The sequence below is a fragment of the Mustela putorius genome, unplaced genomic scaffold, assembly GCF_011764305.1.
Source record: "Mustela putorius furo isolate JIRA1106 unplaced genomic scaffold, ASM1176430v1.1 tig00000992_pilon_pilon_pilon, whole genome shotgun sequence".
In the NCBI taxonomy this organism is placed as follows: Eukaryota; Metazoa; Chordata; class Mammalia; order Carnivora; family Mustelidae; genus Mustela; species Mustela putorius.
In genome coordinates this window covers 1,163,728-1,182,935 of record NW_025421526.1, presented here as the reverse complement: position 1 = coordinate 1,182,935, position 19,208 = coordinate 1,163,728, and positions in this window count along the sequence as shown.

Below are 19,208 nucleotides of genomic sequence, written 5' to 3'. Positions count from 1 at the left end.
TTTTTTTAAGATTTTATTTATTTATTTGACAGACAGAGATCACAAATAAGCAGAGAGGCAGGCAGAGAGAGAGGAGGAATCAGGCTCCCTCCTGAAAAGAGAGCCCGATGCGGGACTCGATCTTAGGATCCTGGGATCCTGACCTGAGCCAAAGGCAGATGCTTCACCCACTGAGCCACCCACATGCCCCTAAAACCCTGGATTCTTTCAGAAGAACATTGTCAAGGCAAGTTCCCTAAAGTGTTTAGAAGAAAAGGAGGGTTTCCGTTTAGAATCAGTGTTTATTTACCCATTTGTTAATACAGCAGACATTTTCTTTTAAACCCTACTGTGTCCGTTGCTGGGATACAAACTCCTGTGTATGTGTGTATGTGTGTGTGTGCTTTCCACAGCTTGCAATGATGGCTATATTGAATGCCAATGCAAGTGTTAATATTTAGTCCAGTAATTTTTGACAGTTTATATTAGAAATATAATTATTATTATAGAGATAGAGTGCTGAATGGGACTAAATAGGGGTTTTGACAACATGTCATGGATATATGTACTTACTTTTTCATGATGTTTTCAGTGGTTATCTATGGTTTGTTTCTACCTGTCTGTCTGTCCGTCTACCCGTCTATCTATCATCATCATTCCACCTTTGGAAAGAAGCATCATATTTTCCTAGAGAATTTTTACTACACATGATCAGCTGATATGTTTCAATGGGAGTAAATAGGTGACCATTAAACCTTCACATCTCCTTGGGCCACAGGCTGAGCACTAGTCTCAGAGTCAAGAGGGTTGAGTTGCCACAAAGAATAAATGCAAACCTAGAGTTCTGGCAGCCATTTTGGTACCACAAAAGAACTACCTGGAAATGGAATTGCTAGAAAAGAAATCTGAGCTGAAAAAAGGAGAGAACAAGACCATATTTTATAATATCATTTTAACGTCTCAGTTCAACCTGGACTCTGGCATTAATGGTTATAGAACATCCCCAAATACTAAATCTCAGTTTATCATCTGTAAAATAGGAAAAGAATAGTTACCTCTTTGGACGGTTGAGAGAATCACATAACCTAGCACCAGTCAAACTGATTTCTTCCATGGGGGCTGTCCATTTAAAAACTATATTTAAGTAAATTATAATTCTATCCTTTTAGTTATTATAGGGCAACACAATGAACTGAAATACTTAAACTCACATTTGACTTCTTCCATTCTTCCCATGCAATTCAACAGTAGATCTGTTCAACTTTAATATACATCTAAAATCCAGTACTTCTCAGCTCCTCCGCTTTTACAAGCCTGATCCAAGCCATCATTATGTTTTGCTTGGATCACTGCAGTAGACTCAGAACTGGTCTTCCTGGCTCCTTTCCTGTCTTCCTATTCTCAACACAGTAACCACAGTAACCCTTTTAAGATATGTCAGGTCAGATTAAAATACAAATGTCTATCAGTGACTTAGAGCTTTGGTCCTGCTCTTGAAGAGTGGTTCTGGAAAAATATGGGGAAATTTTATTATCATAATAAAGAAGGATAAGGTGCTTCCACTGACGTTTGTTGAGCCAAATCTAAGAAGCCCAGAAATCCTAGCAGATGTAAGGTATGGCTGAACAGGTCTGTCCCCTTCCATAGCTTTCAAATGGAATAACAATTTCATAAAAATGAAAAACTTGCTTACGTTTCTGAGCTTAGAAACTAGTTCTATTTTACATATAACCAAAGTATTTTCTAATAGTTTTCATACGCTGAATTTTCCAAGAATGCCGTGATCGGACTATTTAGGTAAGATTATACTTAGTTCTCTTTGATAATTTAACAAGTGGTTTCCACAACTTTAGAAACTCCCATCACCATAGTGCCTCAGTTCCTAAAACAATTTGGTTTGCATCTGTAGCTATTATAGAGAAGGGGTGTTGAATATGAGAGGGTCAAGGACTGTTGCCTTATACGATTTCCACTTGTCTGATCTTCAGTCCTTGCTGTCTCTTCAGCATCGATTCCTGCTTCTCCCTCCCTCCCTTCCTCCTCTCGGCTCCAGATCCACAGTCTTCGAAGATGCCAGACAGGGTACCACTGCGGGTGTGTTGTTCCCTCGTTGTCTCGCTCTCTCGTCTCCCTCAGGTCTTTGCTCAAACATCAGCTTCTCGCTACCCACCTTATACAAGATCACACCGCCCACCCCACTCCAGAGTTGTCTGCTCTTGTGGCCAGCACTGATTTTCTCAATAGCATTTTAAAATATCTAACCCATCTTATCAACCTTCTGGCCAGTTTGAGTAGAATGTAAACTCAATGAAAGTGGGTGTGCAAAGGTTTGTCTGTTTTATTCACTGCTGCACTCCAAGCACACAGAATTAGCATTAGTGAGATCCCTTCCTCTTCGCCCTTCAATGGAAATTTTTTGAGTGAATAAAGTAATGATTATTACTCTACGGAACACACCTAGAACGGTATCTAGCACACAGCAAGTTCTCAAATATTGTTAACAACAAATTTCATTTTGTTCAAGTAAGATTTACTCCATGTTGTCATTTCTACTGACATAGACCTAACCTATAAAAAAAATCCTAAACCCAATATATCTAAATAAAAAGTGATATGGTCTATGACAACAAAGCAGTTATCAAGAAATCATGTTGTAGATACTTCAGAACTGTGGGCTTCATTAACTTCTACCTCTTAAATTCATAAGGAACGGTCCATCTGAGATGCTACCCACTGTTAAAAATATTCTTAATAAGAATTGGTACTGCTGAGTGAAGATATTTTAAATGATAAATAATCTGTATGATATCACATCACAATTGTTAGAACACAAGTGTAATGTGAAACAACAGAAGCAGTCATTCTGGAACAAAAATATCTTATTTTGCTTTGGATGAAGAGTTACTGCAGAGATCTATCTGTATCTATCTGTTATTCTGTATTTTTTATATTTAAAGGAAGTATAGTAAAAAAAGAACAAAAAATATCACAGTAAGAAGTCCATCTCAGCACAACAAATGATGCAGTTAATAACACAGCAAAATAATCTCCGCCAGCAGGTCAAAAATTTAGAAAATCTTCAAATGAATTAGAAGTGTTGCACAAGGAAGATACGTATTCTGTAGTTACTAAAGAGGCTATATCAAATAAGTATAAGAAATCTATGTTAGAATGGGTCAGACATTCTTAGATCCAAAGCGGAGAGATAAAGACATGATCAAAGACAAGAGTATAGGAATCGAGTGGCTTGAAAATAGAAAGAAAAAAAGCACAAACATGTAACAATGACACAAATTATCATAATACCTTTGAGGTAGTGGATCCAAGGAAAGAGGTTCTTGCAAATAAGTGATAACTCTGATTACGGTTGGAAAAATTTGCTTATTTCATCGCTCAGGCCTCAGACATCAACCTTCCTATGTCCTCCTCCGAATGTGGCCGTGTGTTCTGTTCTTCGAGGTCTGCATAACCGTTTCCCATGCCCTTACTTCCTCTTGCATCTTTGCCGTAACCTCTGTGACCTCAGGTCACCTCATCAAGGGTCTCATCTTCGTCATCTGAGAAAGTCTAACAAACGGAGGAAATGGGTAGTGTACTCTATTGGAAGAAACTAAGCCTGTGCACGATAAAGTCATAATGAAAGAAAGACCTGAATTTAAATGATCAGTGATTTAATAAGGATAATTACAATAGACTTGTAATATTTAAGGGACTTCTATTATGGTAATGATCATAAAGATACTTTATATATGGGCAAATTTCAATGTTCTGAAAACTGTATTAAGTATTGTCTTTTAATTTCCCCGAGCTCTAAGAGATCAGTTCTATATTACGTATGTTATAAAGATGCATCTAGGCTGTATATAACCTTTTCCAATACAAAGAAGAGGTGGCTTTTGTTGGAACTGAACCTGTCTGTTGTTCAGTCCCTGGTTTATTGTACTTCCTAAGAAGAGGTCATGTCGCTGCACGATGTTTACTCTTCTTGATATCTGGTAACTTTAATACTATGATATAAAATTAACAATGCTTAAATATTATGAAAATAAGTCAATGCATTTTGTGTTACATTTAATGAAAACTGATTCATAGACTAATATAAGAAGGAATATATGTATATCATTGAATCATTGAAATATCAGGAAGATAAAGTCACAGGAATCAAATAAAAAAATATGAAACAAAAAAACATGAAATAGAAACCATGAGGATGGGGCGCCTGGGTGGCTCAGTGGGTTAATTCTCTGCCTTTGGCTCAGGTCATGATCTCAGTGTCCTGGGATCGAGCCCCGCATCGGGCTCTCTGCTCGGCAGGGGGTCTAATTCCTCCTCTCTGCCTCCTCTCTGCCTGTGTCTCTGCCTACTTGTGATCTCTGTCTGTCAAATAAATAAATAAAATCTTTAAAAAAAAAAAGAAACCATGAGGAGGTACACAAGTCAATTTTATCCTTATGCTGAAAATAATAAATATAAAATTAATTTAGAATAATTAATATTCTAAATAATATTCTAAATAATTTAGAGTTATTAATTTAGAAAGAAATAATTAAATATATAAATTAACAACAAAAGTATACAATCTGTAAAGAAACACATAATTTTGATAAAGGACATTTAGGAAGGTCTAAATAAATGAAAGAAATTATTTATTCACTAGTTGGGAGAAAATATATCGAAGACACAAAACCTTCCTAAACTGACCTATACATTCAATGCAATTATCAAATTTTTATAGGATTTCTCATAGATACTTAGAATACATATACGAGGAGACCTGTTCTCTCAGGCAGATAAACACATTTGAATCAAGAAAAATACATTGATTGTCCAGGATGAACAGTATGTTTTAATAGCAAAAAATATTAATTGGTCACCACTTCCCCATGTCCCAGTCGTTCAGGGGACATACTGACCAATGCTTACGTCTGAGGATGTCCAGCAGCTCTAGTACTCCAGCAAAGCCCTGATAATCATGTTTCCGTTTAACCGGCACCATCGAGAGGCTTCTAGAGTACCAGGCTGACCTTCCACGCGTCCGCATGTGCTCTCTTACATGACGAGGCTGTTGACATCATCACCTCTTGGATGTGCCCATCTACTCCTTCTGTTACGTCCTCACCACGACTGCTGAGCCGATGGCATCCTCAGCACTTCGTCCCCGAGTGTTTTGTTATTCAGTGATGATCTGAGAATGTACAGCGTTTGCAGCAGTTTCAACAAAGCACACTGCACTGCTCTAGGCTCTTAATTGGTAGATTAAATGTGACACTGGAGTTACTCATGTCACGGAATGTCCTACAGACAACCTCCCAGATTTTCTGAGACCAACAAGGGAATAATAGCATAAAGACTGGGCAAAATGGTAACTTGAGTGTAATTTTCAGGAATTATAGTTGGGATTAAAGTGTCTCTAACCCTGACCATCACCAGGAGGACTTTGACGCCTTCAGCAGCAGCGCTGGCTCACTCAGAACTGGACACGTGGGCAAACCAGAAGAAACCAAGGCAGCTTCCCAGTCTAGTGGGTCATACACAAGCACGTCGCGTGATTAACGGCAGTGTGACTGCTGGAGAAGGGAAGAAAACAAACGTGAAGTTTGAGAAACCACATGGTTCCTTGATATTCATTACATAAGAAGGTAAAGTTTAAACATCAGGGCCAACAATGTACAAGTGTTTAATTTAAACAGAAGGTTTAAGTGACTTGTTAGAGCTGAATTCTTAGCCGGATTATCCTCCAGGACAATGGGAACAAAGAGATGGCTTCCTCTCTCTCAGTAGCCATGGGAAAAGAACTTGAAAAATCAGAAATGGTATCATAACACAATACTGAGAAATGGCAGTGAGAAAAAGGCAATATGTGGAAAGATTTTCTTAGAGAGAGAAAAATAAAAATTATTTTATGGGAACGTAAGAAATACATCGACGAATGGAAACATTGACTGAGTTCAAGATGTCACCTCGTAGATACCCTCTAGCAAGGTAGAGTGGATTACCCAAACACAGCGGAAATGTTTTCATATCTGTGGGGGAGGTACCGAAACCGCCTAACAATCCCAGTCGCACCAGGGCCTTTGCTGTGGTCGTTCTGCTTTTACTGATACGCACTCAACGTTCATCCGAGCCATTTGGTAATTACACACGCCAAAATATTATTCTCTTCTCCCCTCAATATTTTGAAATCTTGTTATAACTAAGTAGGTATGCTAATGACAGTCTATAAAAATTCCAAGTAATTACAGATTACATTGTGTGCAATGTTTTACATTTTAAATTTTATTTATTTGTTCTGAGGTTTACCTCAGTTTCAGGAAATGGGCTTTCTTCTCAAGGAATGTATTTAGTATTTATGATAGTGAATGAATAATGATAATCATTTAAGCCAGGTGTTGTAGAAAGATACTGGAAACTAATCAAACAAAGAGGTCTACCAAGATCCGTATAGTTCTCAGGGCTCAGATTCAGATGGCTTCTATTTTATCGTGGCTTCCTGTTCCGTAGTGTCTAAAATTTGTGCCAAGTCCTCAGAGAGATACCTTAAACTGTGATTAAAGAAAGCAAGATAATTTTAATCACTCCTTTAGGACATAAGCAATATTCAAATTATTTTAATGAAGGTCTCATTTTGTAATACATTGAACTTTTTCTTTTTTAGTTTTTTTCAATTTATAATTATTTCTCACTCTTCATGTTTTACAGATGGAAAGAAGTGAAAACTAATGATTGCTTTGGTCTCTTATTTACTAATTGCTACTTGTCTTACTCAGGAATGGAATATTTTTCAAATTATTTTAAGATACTGAGTCATATCAATTTTTTACATTTTATTGACATTTATACCATTTCACACTAATTAGTTTTTTCTATTTTTGAAAAACAAATTTGCTGAGATGCATGCATCATTTCTGGGGCTGTCACTCATAAAGTAACTGCAATATAAACATTGTTTCTAAGGCAGCCCACAAATGCTTTCCTACTGTCTCTTTGGCAATAAAATTAACTGCCTTCTTTCAATAAAGACTTTAATACGTATTTGGATTTTTTACAGGAAATATGTCAGATTTTAACTATTAAGACTTACTCCTTCTTAAAATTGATTTTATGGGGTTTCCCTAATTATTTTCCATTGATTTATTTAAAAGTTTTCTGAGATTCCAATAAATATTAAAACATATCGATACAATTAACTGCAAGTGTCTCTATTACGATTTGTTTGCCTTTTGACAAAGACTTTCCCTTTTAACCAAACATGAGACTCCTCTGAGTCTTCTTTCTGACTATCTCTGACCTTGGGCTTTGTTGTCCCAATTTCTTCATTTTTAGGAAGAATCCTATTAGGTGAGTTTATTGATGATCCCCATCCTTGACACCTGTCTGCCCATATTCCTCATTCCCTTCCTCACTGAAGATCACTGTCCTACACTCAGCAATAATCCTGTTGACCGACCCAGAATGCCCACGGCCTTGATGTTTCCTCTTAGTAATTTTCCATCCACTGACCCCAGCCTTCTCCTTGGCCACGCATCTCTATGGCCTTGTATTTGTAGTTGAGCCCAACCCCTCTTCCCTACTACAAAAACTATGAAGTCTGCCTTCCTGTCTTTAATAAGCATCATAATAATTTTTTTCTTTAAAAACTCAAAGGGATCTTGGGGAATTATAATTTAAATATTGGTTACTATGCAACACCAACAATCATTGTCTAAAGTTAACTTCCCACCTTAATTTCCTTTTGCCTCACCTTGACCACAAAATCTCTTCACTGTTTACTGTAAGTCTTTTTCTTAGAAACAGAAGATCTTCCTAGGTGGGTTTCCTCAGTGAAGTGTGGCATACAAAATATTTGACAGGTGACTTTGCTTATGGTCCAGTCCACTTTGGTGTAGGCTCAAAGTGAAAAGTTACATTTTAGTAGCTTCCCCCTGGGTTTCATATAGACATTAGGCTGAAGAAGGACTGATTAGGATAGTGGTTCTCAACACTGGTGACACATTAGAATCTCCCCAAAAATCTCTCTCAAATTAATGCCAATCCCTAGAATGTTTTCTAAACCACTTAAGTCAGAGTCCTGAAAGACAGCAGGGCTTCCTTCCTCTCTCCTCTCTCCCCTCCCTCTCCTTCTAGCTCTCCGTCCGTTCATTCCTTCTTTTTCCCTTTTAAAGTCTCTCCGGGGGAATTCTAAAATGTAGACAGGATAGAGAACAACTGCATGACTGATGATGGAAATATGCCGTTTCTACTCTAGTTACTACAGAGGCCACTTGCACAAATCAGTTAGTATTTTTTCTTTTAACTACCTCACCCCTTAAACTAGAGGAACAGTGTCTGCCTCAGAGAGTTAAGCCGAGTGCTTCAAGTCTCATAGGTAGTAACAAGTTGCATAAGGACCAAGATTATGTCATGCTCACTTATTCCACAGATTTGGGGCATCTAAATAAAGAGAGGACATGTTTTTCCTCAGATTCAGGGTTTTGCATCATTTAATTTGGTTCCAAGACACTGAGTCTTGACTAAGCACAGTTCTTATTCTCAGGGACTCAAAGACCAATCTTACAGTTTCCTATGCAGCTGCAGTATGTGACTTTTTATGTGATTTTTTTAAAATCAAAGAACATCACAATGTATTTTTTCTTAATCTCAGAAAAAATACCTTCTTTTGCCTATTAAAGGTTCTTCAACAACTCCTGCTCAGTTTTCTGGGCTTTAGGACTTTATTTCTATCAATTTTGGTGAAATAATTAAAATTGTATATATCTTTAGCAGACACAGGGATAAGATAGACTTTCTGCTTATTTTGAGGAAGAGACCGATTCTACCATACTGTGAAGGAAAAAGTGCTTTTCCCACAATGAGATCATTATTTAAAATGTATCTCCTTACTAAATCTAAGCTGGATCTAATATAAATTTGTTTTAGATAACAAATTAAGAAATAATCTGAAAACAGTTATTAAAGAATATAATTTAACCTAGTCTTGGAAAGTCAAATGGCTAACATTTTGTGTTTTTTGCCTCTTATCTTGAAGTACATATAGAAACAGACAACCCAACCAAACTCAATGAAGTATGATAGCAAATAAAAATGATTTCAGACATATAAGTTATATCTGGAGAGAGAGAGCGAAAGAAAGAGAGATAGGAAGGTCATCGGAATCGAGCCAACATCCATCACCTCTACAGGATTACGTGTGTGTGTGTGTGTGTGTGTGTGTGTAGAGATTTAGCAAGTAATTCTTCCACATGTTGTTTTTATGAATATCTTGAACAATCAAGTTAATGGGCTCCAGGAAACACTAGTTCAAAGCAGGCAGGAAAGCGAAGACTGGACTGAGACCTCAGGAATGACCCATCGAGATCAGAGCAGCAGGTCACTAAGAAAAGGTGGGACAATCTATAAAATAGATCATGTAGTAAAAACAATGGAAAACTAGGGGCTTCATGAAGTCCACATAAAACAAATAAAACAAAACAAAACAAAACACCAGAAACTTAAAGAACAGCAAAGCTCTTTATAACGAACTCCTAGTTCAAATATAAAGTAGTGCGATGTGGCATGATTTTAAGTGACCGATATCAGGTTGTGTGTGACATCAGACTCCCAGAGAAGGAAGCCCAATCCTAGAGTGAAGCTTGGACAGGTGATGAACATTTACATATTTATATAAAAATGTAATTATTTACAAATGTTAATTATTGTTTTTCTATGTATAAATCATTGTTAAGGCATAGACACAATGGGACAGAATGTGAAAGTAACAGGATACAGACAGAAGGCGGGACGCAGAAGGCATCATTCCGATATTACAACACGAGAAGCTGAGTACGGGTGGAACAGCAGGGGTTTGAGCAGAGAATATAAAATTGTTTAAATAACAAATGTAAATCTAAAATAGCTACCAAATCTCTAAAGAGTTGAGAAGATGTGGCAAGTAGAGGTCTAATGTAAAAGTCATGTCTTCTGGGGGCACCTGGGTGGCTCAGTGGGTTAAAGCCTCTGCCTTCGGCTCAGGTTGGCTCAGGTCATGATCGAGCCCCACATCAGGCTCTCTGCTCAGCGGGGAGCCTGCTTCCCCTTCCCCCTCTCTGACTGCTTCTCTGCCTACTTGTGATCTGTCTGTCAAATAAATTAATAAAATCTTAAAAAAAAAAAGTCATGTCTTCTGAAACGAACCAAGTAGAATAGTATGTATATAACAACAGAATTTTGATATAATTATCAAAATATTAGCAAATGGCTAAAAGTCTTTACAAAGTAGCAATAGGACTGATAAGGTAATTTATTTTCTATATCCTAACCTTCCGTGTATTATTTTATTGGTTATTGTGTTCATTAATTTATTCTTATCTAAAAATCTAAAAAGTATTAATTTGGGATGGCCTAAAATGGCAGCAAAGGAAGAAAAGACTGTATATACAGAAAACCCTCAAAACTCCACTGAAAAACTGTAAGTACTAATAAATGAATTTGATTAAGTTTGAGGGTACAAAATTAATATCCAATAAACTTTTTTATTTGTATAAACTAATCATGAAGTATCATGAGAGATTAAGAAAATAATTCCATTTATAATTACACTAAAAAGAATAAAATACCTATGAACAATTTAATCAAGGACATGAAACACCTGTACATGGAAAACATTGATGGAAAAAGCTGAAGAAGACACAAATAAATAAAGATATTTCATGTTCATGGATTGGAAGAATATAAGAATGTTAGTTAATGGTCTGTTAACTTATGACAGGAAAAATATACAATGAATAAAGGACAGTCTCTTCAATAAATGGTCTTGGGAAAACTGGACAACCACATGCAAAGGAAAAAGCTAGACTATTGTCTTATAGCATATATAAAAATTAACACAAAACAGATTAAAAACTTGAAAGAAGGACCTGAAACCATGAAACTCCTAGAAGCAACATTGGTGGTAAGCATCTTAACATCAATCCTGGAAATGATTTTTAGGATTTGACTCCATAACAAAGATTAAAAGAAGCAAAAATAAACAACTGGGGCTGCATCACATTAAGACGCTTCTGCACAGCAAGAGCAACCGTCAGCAAAGTGAAAAGGCAGTGTACTGAATGCGAGAAGATACTTGCAAATCATTTATCCAATAAGGGGTTAATATCCAAAATATATAAAAGAACTCATACACCTTAAAACTGAGAACAACAAAAAAACCCACAAACTATCCAATTAAACCATAAGCAGAAAACCTGATAGACATTTTTCCAAAGAAAAGATGCATATGGCCAACAGGAATACGAAAAGATACTCAGTGTGACTGATCATCAACCGCAAATCCAAGTCACAACGAGATGCCGCCTCTCACCTATCAGAATGGTTGTCATAAAAATAACAAGTGTTAGAGAAGATTTGGAGAAGACGGACTCTTGTGCACTGTTGGTGGGAATATAAACTGTTGCCGTCACTATGGAAAACAGTAGTGGAGGTTCCTCAGAAAGTTAAAAATAGAGCTACCGTATAATCCAACAATTCCAAAGAACACAAAATATCAGTCCAAAGAGACACGTGTCCTCTCCTGTCACCACAGCACCCTTACTACGGTGGCCAAGATAGAGAGACGACGTGAACACGGTCGATGACGGGGTGAATGACAACGTGGTGTGAGGACACGTCTCGTGGAATGACACTCAGCTCTGAAAAGTAAGAATCTCGGCATTTGCAACAATGAAGCTGTACCTTGGGGACATAAAGCTAAATGAAATCAGCCAGAGAGACAAAGACGATGCCAGTTTATTCGTAGGCGGAATCTAAAAAGAAAGCAAATGAACAAACCGAACCAAACAAACCCATGGATGCAGAGAACATACAGGCCGGTTAGAGGGGAGGATATGCAGAGGAACAAACTCCAGCTATAAGACGGGTCATGGCGGGCGCCTGGGCGGCTGTCACTGAAGCGTGTGGCTCCGGCCCAGGTCATGATCCCGGGTCCTGCATCAGGCCCCGCACTGGACTCGCTGCTCCGTGGGGAGCCGATCTCTCCCTCTCTCTTTCCCCTGCTCATGTTCTCTCTCTGCTCACTCTTTCTCTCCCAAAAATATATAAAATGTTTTAAAACATAAAATAAAATAAGTCATGGGAATGTAATGTAAAGAATTAAATGTCAGTTTGAGCATTTTTAACAAGAATTTCTAAGTTATATAAATAATTTCTTTGCTAGACTCATTCTGTCTCCAGTTTGTTCCTAGATCTTTAATTTGCCTTACTGTATCACCGTATTACTGTATCACTGTATCGCTGTATTACTGTATCACTGTATCACCATATTACTGTATCACTGTATCACTGCATTACTGTATCACTGTATCACTGTATTACTGTATCACTGTATCACCGTATTACTGTATCACTGTATCGCTGTATTACTGTATCACTGTATCACCATATTACTGTATCACTGTATCGCTGTATTACTGTATCACTGCATCACTGTATCACTGTATTACCGTATCACTGTATCACTGTATCACTGTATTACTGTATCACTGTATCACTGACTGTATCACTGTATCACCGTATTACTGTATCACCGTATTACTGTATCACCGTATTACTGTATCACCATATTACTGTATCACTGTATCGCTGTATTACTGTATCACTGCATCACTGTATCACTGTATCACTGTATTACTGTATCACTGTATTACACGTATCTAACATCCTGCCCCTTAGTGTTAACTATTTGCAAAATGCTCCTATTTTCTTTATTTTGTATATTGATTATAGGCTAAAAATGGCATTTTCATCATCTTCCAGGTATATAGTGCAATATAAAATGAATAATCATTGAACTGAGACATCACTGGTGAAGTGTATCATTTAATACAACAACTTAAACAGCCCCCTTACCACACATTACTTGGTTTTTACATAGTTTGAACTTAAATGAGTGAGATTTTAATGTGGGGTAATTACATTTTTAATAAGCCTTAGGTTAATTTTAAGTACATTTTTTGAGTCATGTAAAATAACCTATCTGAAATAGAAATTATTAGTAATTTTCAATTATCTGATTCATGGAAATCAGCAGAAAAAATGAGAATTACACCTGCTATCTCAGTGAGCACTGGTGTCATTCATCAAAATTCTTCACCTTACACTTGCTATTAGTTACTACATCCTGATGGTGATCTTCTATTATGTGAATGATATTATATTAAGCATTAATGGAGAAAAGTTTTCATAGGAAAACTTAAACTACTTAATTAAGCCTGTCAGTTGAATGTGAAAATGCAAAGTAGAAGACTATTAACTTTAGTTAGGAGTATTCGGTGTTTGACTCATAAGGCGCCCTTACCCAGCTCACATTTCTGCTAGTAAGAAGGTATGGTGACGCTGTGGGATGCCCGACGGCACGAGACCGCTTCCTCTTCTTCACAAAATTCTGTTATTATTTTATGTTTCCTTCCCAGATGTCTGCCAGCTCTCCAGAGTCCCCCTGATCAGTAAACCACCGGAGGCTGTGCGTTCTCCTGGCGATGAGGGTGCTCTGTCCCAAATTAAAGAAGTTAAGGGAAGGGTTGCTGGTTCGCTGTTGGGCTTTGGGTTTTCTGTCCTGCTCTATACAAACAAGAGAGCACTGGGCCTTCACGGCCCCTGGCGGCATCTGGGACCGCAGTCGACCAGGCTGGGCATGAAGCTGTGCTCACCAACAGTGACGAGAAGGGCTGACGGACGAGAAGACTCACAAGGATGGGCATGAAGGACAGCCAGTAGGCCTCCTGACGCACTGCCCTGAAGGACATACCGCACACGTGTGTGGCCCTAACCCAGACCCCGACTCACAGGACCCCAAACGACAATGCTGACAAATCTACATTTTACTGCGGAAAAAAGCCAGCATACAGCAGCAGTCTCAAGGATCCTCGTCACCTCGAAAGGCTTTCTCCCAGCCAGGGCACAAGAGGGCCGAAGCTCAAACTTCAGTCCTCCTCCCTATGCAAGGGCCTTACTGATACGCTTTCTCCCTTGCTCGAGAACCACCTGGCAGGTACCTGGGAGCCCCAGAAGCAGGATGCCCTGTCGTTCCAGTCAGGGGACTCTCCTCTTTGCGCACCGAGGTGTAGCCTTGCTCTGTAACTGGCTCAGCGGGAGAACTTTCCAGGGGCTCGGGCACATTGCAAGTCTCAAGACCAGATACATATCATCGATCTCGCGTGTCACATAAACATGCCTCCAGGCTGGTACGAACACCAGAAGTCGTGACGACCAAGCTGCAGTCTTACTCGGCACACTCCACGCCTGCAGCCAAGTTCAGTCCCGTGCAGGGGAGGTTCCTACTCCAGTGAAGCGAGTGGGCTTGCTGGAATGTCACAGGGAACCTAGGCACACCCGTGATTTTGTCATGCCATCATTAAGCTGCTAACCAGCCATCTCTGGAGATGCTTCTCTTCCTGGTCTTCTCGTTAAAAGAGACAATATATGTATTTTTCAATTTTATATTCTTTAAACAGGTTGATAAGGAACTTCTGTTTTGGCAGCTCAAAGTACCCTAACCTGTACAGGAAAGCAGTCCTTTATCGCAGCTACTTGGAGAAAAATGGGTGAATATGGCAAAGTATTAATCAAGCGAAGGCTCTATTCAGGCAAACATTGACTCAAGCATCGCCAAACACCTTTCTGGTGCTCTTATAGCTATAGGAGAAAAATATTTTGGGGTCACATAGATGTACTTCAGAAACAGTCCGACCACAAGTACAACGTGTTAACACATTGGTTCCCTGAGTAGGTTTGGGGAAGGACATATTCCAGCTCTGACGACCTTCAATCCTTACCTCTACTTACTTACTTACTTACTTACCTTACTTACTCCCTCTCCACACTTCTATTTGGATGACAGTCTGCCTTTGGTTTCACATCACCGACTTCACTTTCCTGCAGAAACCGATGGTTAAACGACATTTGAGGTCCGCAGAGGTCGACACCGGGCCTCTGCACGTCTCAGCAACAATGGGGCTGGGGAACCCCATAGTCCCACACTTACGACCTCCTCTGGAATTGAGCTGTCCTTTGATGTTAGCCTTCAGTCAATCGAACAAACTCAAATAATTAAATATGTTTGCCTGTTTTGCTAGAGCGAAACTTTCACGCTTATTACTTCTTACAACGTAAGGTATTTCAAACTTCATGGTAAGCAAAAACAGACCAAAAAAACCAAAACCAAAACCAAAACAACTACCTTCTCAAACTCTAGAAACAAGTATTTTATAAGGTCCTTCGGGGAGCTATGCCTGTTAGAACCGAGCGGCTGGTGGACCTAATGCTGTATCCCGGGAAGCAGGGACATTTGCGGTAGCTCCACTGTCGGGGAATCTTAATTTCCCTCTGACCGTGGTTCTGGTCGAAAAAGATTTCTGTCAAAACGCTTTTAATGGATCTGAGTCGAAAATAGTATGTCGAGATAGGGAAGATGTTGGCAGTAAACCTAGGCTGGGTTAAAAAACAAGATCTGTGAACTACACCGCCTCCCTAAGTAGGAAAGTAAAAACCTGAAGACCCTCAAGTCATGCTGGAAACAAAAATGGGTAAAAAATTAATTGGAAAGCATCACAACATCATAAAATATGTACTAAATTATACCTCAAGGGCGCCTGGATGGTTCAGTCATTGAAGAGTCTGCCTTCAGCTCAGGTCATGATCCCAGGGTCCTGGGGTCGAGACCCGCATGGGTCTCCCTGCTCAGCGGGGAGCCTGCTTCTTTGTCCCTCTAACTCTCCCCTGGCTCGTGCTCTCTCTCACACAGAATCTTTAAAAATAAGTAAGATAGTTTATAAATAAATCAATCCTTAAAACCTGGTTTTTAGCCCAGCTTTTCCAGTGACCCTGTGACGTTGGGCAAATTATATTATGTCCCTAGAATTCACACTTCCTCTATGTCCCAAGAACGGGTTGGACCTGTATTTATTATGTCTTTCCGCTTTCTTTTCATTAAGTCTTTGCTTAGCGAGATTATGTGTTATGCATCTCACAAGGATTTCCACCATTAATTATCCTCAAGGTCACCATCCCTCTCCGGCTACGCGCCCTGTCCTGTACTCCGCGGTCGGCTCCGCAGTTTTCCCAGCACAGGCAGAGCCTCGGCGACCGTCCGAACGCCCCGTCCAGCGGAGGCCGCTGCTCCCAGGGGCTGATGACCCAGCACTGATGCAGTCCTTTCTGCGACTATTCGGTTCCGCCCTCATGTCCTTGACCCGTGAGGTTAATCTCAAATTTAGTTTCCAGCAGCCGCCGGGGTAGAAGGTGCCCGTCGTGGGGTCCCTGTCGCCGAGCCCCGCGTGGCCGTGGGGGCTTCCCGGCAGGGCCACCGTGGCTCCCAGACGCTCAGGCTCACGGTGTCCCCAGGGTCCCCCGCGCTCTCTTCGCTCCGGCGGGCGCGTCTCCGCTAACTTCGCACACGGGCGGGTTCCTGCGGTCGCTTCCCGGGGATCAAGTCCCGCAGGTCTGAGCTCGCGCTCGCTCCGCATCCACAGGCTCGGCCTGACCTGCGAGCGCCCTGGCCCGCGGCCCTGCACAGGGCACCGCGAGCGGCGCGGGACGGACCGAAGGACGCGGTGGGCGCGGCCGGACCAGGCCCTCGGCTCCGGCGGGCGGGAGGCCGTCCCTGCGCAGCAGCGGCGCAGCTGGGGTCGCGGTGGGTGTCCGGGACGTTCCTCAGCCTCTCACGGACCGAAGGTCAGCGTAGACGCGGTCAGGGTGCAGGGGGCCACGCGGCGACGGCGGAGTCCGCTCTGCGGCACCTGCGGGGTTTGGTCCCAGCGGGGACTCGCCCGCGGCATCCGGGGTGCCCCGAGGAGCGGCCGCGGACGTGCGGGAGGTGGACACCGGCCCCGCCCTGAGACGGACGCCGCGCGGGGCTCCCACAGCCGGTGGTCGCGCCGGCCGAGACGCCCCGACTTGGTTCTCTGTGCCCTGGTCTGGGGCTCCGGATTCGCAGACCGTTGCGCGGCTGGAACGAGTGCGCGGCCCAGCCCCGGGGCTCAGCCTGAGCACGCTTGTGTCACACGCGGTCCCCGTGAGCCGCCGGAGCTCGCCGGCTCGCGGGACACTGCGCAGCGCTTCCAGTCACGCGTGGAACGTATTTTATTATTATTATTATTATTAAATTGATTTATTTATTTTCAGCATAACAGTATTCGTTAATTTTTTCACCACACCCAGTGCTCCATGCAATCCGTGCCATCCTTAATACCCACCACCTCCTACCCCGACCTCCCACCCCCCGCCCCTTCAAAACCCTCAGATTGTTTTTCAGAGTCCATAGTCTCTCATGGTTCACCCCCCCTTCCAATTTCCCCCAACTCCCTTCTCCTCTCTAACACCCCTTGTCCTCCATGCTATGTGTTATGCTCCACAAATAAGTGAAACCATATGATAACTGACTCTCTCTGCTTGACTCATTTCACTCAGCATAATCTCCTCCAGTCCCGTCCATGTTGCTACAAAAGTTGGGTATTCGTCCTTTCTGATGGAGGCATAATACTCCATAGTGTATATGGACCACATCTTCCTTATCCATTCGTCCGCTGAAGGGCATCTTGGTTCTTTCCACAGTTTGGCAACCGTGGCCATTGCTGCTATAAACATTGGGGTACAGATGGCCCTTCTTTTCACGACATCTGTATCTTTGGGGTAAATACCCAGTAGAGCAATGGCAGGGTCATAGGGAAGTTCTATTTTTAATTTCTTGAGGAATCTCCACACTGTTCTCCAAAGTGGCTGCACCAACCTGCGTTCCCACCAACAGTAGAAGAGGGTTCCCCTTTCTCCACATCCTCTCCAACACATGATGTTTCCTGTCTTGTTAATTTTGGCCATTCTAACTGGTGTAAGGTGGTATCTCAATGTGGTTTTAATTTGAATCTCCCTGATGGCTAGTGATGATGAACACTTTTTCATGTGTCTGATAGCCATTTGTCTGTCTTCATTGGAGAAGTGCCTGTTCATATCTTCTGCCCATTTTTTGATATGATTGTCTGTTTTGTGTGTGTTGAGTTTAAGGAGTTCATTATAGATCCTGGATATCAACCTTTTGTCTGTACTGTTATTTGCAAATATCTTCTCCCATTCCGTGGGTTGCCTCTTTGTTTTTTTGACTGTTTCCTTAAGTCGCAAAATTACTACCAGAAGCACAGAAATGGAGAACGTGGCGCGGTCAGACTGCGCGGCTTCGGGGGACTGCGTCGCCTCGCCCCGGCCGACCTCAGGGGGACCGTGCGGGGCCGCCGGGCACGGGCTGCGGACGGTGGCGCGAGCGCTGCAAAACCTGGTTTCCCTTATAGTAAATCCATTTTAGCAAGAAGGCGCATTCGCAACGTGAAATCTGGGAGCAATGGAGACAGGCGGCCTGTTGACCTTCATCATCTGAAGCAAAGTCTGTAAGAAAGGGTTCGCCGAGTTCAGCCCGCAGGTCACTGAAGGACGCCCTGGAGCACCTGCTGGGCCAGTGACCCCGAGTCTGCCGAGGCCAGCGCAGAAGATGCCAGGACTGGGTGTGCGGATCCGTGGGGAAAGGGAGCTGCGGTGTCATCCATCCTGGAAGCGACGGAAGGAAGCGAGTTCGCTCTGAAACACGAAACCCGACCCGTTCTCATGATGAACTTCGCATACTCAGCGCTCAAATTCGATGACGTGAGGAATTTTGTCCCAAAGTCATCTGGATTTCTTTTCATGCCTGGTAGTTAACGTAGACTGAAGAGCACGATCACTGAGCATTCTCTTGGTCTTTCTGAGCTAGAGAGAAAGAGAGAAGGACAGACAGACAGAGAGGAAGGAAGGAAGGAAGAGAAAGGGATGGGAAGAAACTCTGAACGAAAATTCGGAGTCAGGAAATACGTGTCCCTCATGGAGAACTTGATCAGTTAAATCGATTCTGGAAACAAGGTTAAATAGAATGTGAACAATGGGTCCCAGTCACCATGTTCCAGTCTCCTTTCTCTCGCGAGGGCTTCGTGCTGATGTCAGTGGACACAGCAAGGGCTTAGCGGAAATGTGCCCCGAGGAAGAGGCGACTGTCGCCATCAAGACGTCAGGACAGCAGGAGCAGCCACGATGCACACACGTCCGCACTAGTTGCAAGGAAGCAGCGCTCCTGACCAGGGTACTTCCCCTCAAAGGCTGTAAAAGCATCTTATTCTGTTCAGCTGTCAAGAAAATTAATGTTAATTGAAGCAATTGTTCAGCTTTGTAAAATTCGACTTATG